We start from the raw sequence: 1,066 nt of genomic DNA on the forward strand, positions 1-1,066 counted from the left end.
TTTGTTTTTAGATCTGAAACCTACAATGTTCATTTGTTTGTATTTACACAATACTTTGAGTATAGAAAAACAACCACACTTGAAGTGTCGATCATTATGTGACTGTGTCTGGGCTTCCGACATTACCCCCATCCACGCACACACAGGCACGAAGAAATACATGAGGCTGTGTAATGGACCCGTGTGAAAGGTTTGAAGACAGGCACACCCTATCTAGTCAAGCCCTCATCAATTTCTTCAAATAACATTTGAAGAGGAAAGTGAGGGTAGAGGAGTTGTTGCCTTATTTTGCGTTTATCAAAAGATGGTCGACAGTGGCAAACCTGGTGAGACTAAATGGATCTACTTTGAATAAGCCTTTCTAAGCAGGAGGAAAAAAACTGGAAGAAGGCACTTCTTCATGCCTTGGAGATAGCTGAGTAATTCGGGATTTTCGTGTGGAGCTTACACCGGATTACCCTAAGTGGTCTACCTCGCTATTGAGGATTATATCTATTTAGTATGCCAGATATGATGCTTAGCGGCATTTCGCCCGTCCTTACGTTTTTAGCACAAATTCCGCCGACGTTGGCTTTGCTTTCATCATTTCGTAGTCGACAAAATAAGTACCGGTTTGTGCCCCAGGGTCAATATAATCTAAATTTCAGGTCTTGGGCCTATAGTAAAAAAGATTATTATTTATTTCTCAACTTTCAGTTATATATCCTCTGTTATATCATTTAATGTGGTAGTATCTCCCCTTGATTGGTGTTAAACCCACATTTTTTTTTGTAATCATTTTGTGCTGTAACTCGTCCTTCGATATTGTCCTCCATGTCTTGGCCCCTTGTGGCCAATAAAAGAAACATTATTATTTTTATTATTGCTATTATTATTATTATTATTATTATTATTATTATTATTATTATTATTATTATTATTATTATTATTATTATTATTATTAACGCGATGAACTGGGCGGATCGTTAGCACGCTGGAGAAAAATGCTTAGCGGTATTTCGCCTGTCGCTACGTTCTGAGTTCAAATACTGTCGTGGTTGACTTTACCTTTCATCCTTTTGTGGTC

This window comes from Octopus bimaculoides, chromosome 1 (genome assembly GCF_001194135.2).
Source record: "Octopus bimaculoides isolate UCB-OBI-ISO-001 chromosome 1, ASM119413v2, whole genome shotgun sequence".
Taxonomy (NCBI): domain Eukaryota; kingdom Metazoa; phylum Mollusca; class Cephalopoda; order Octopoda; family Octopodidae; genus Octopus; species Octopus bimaculoides.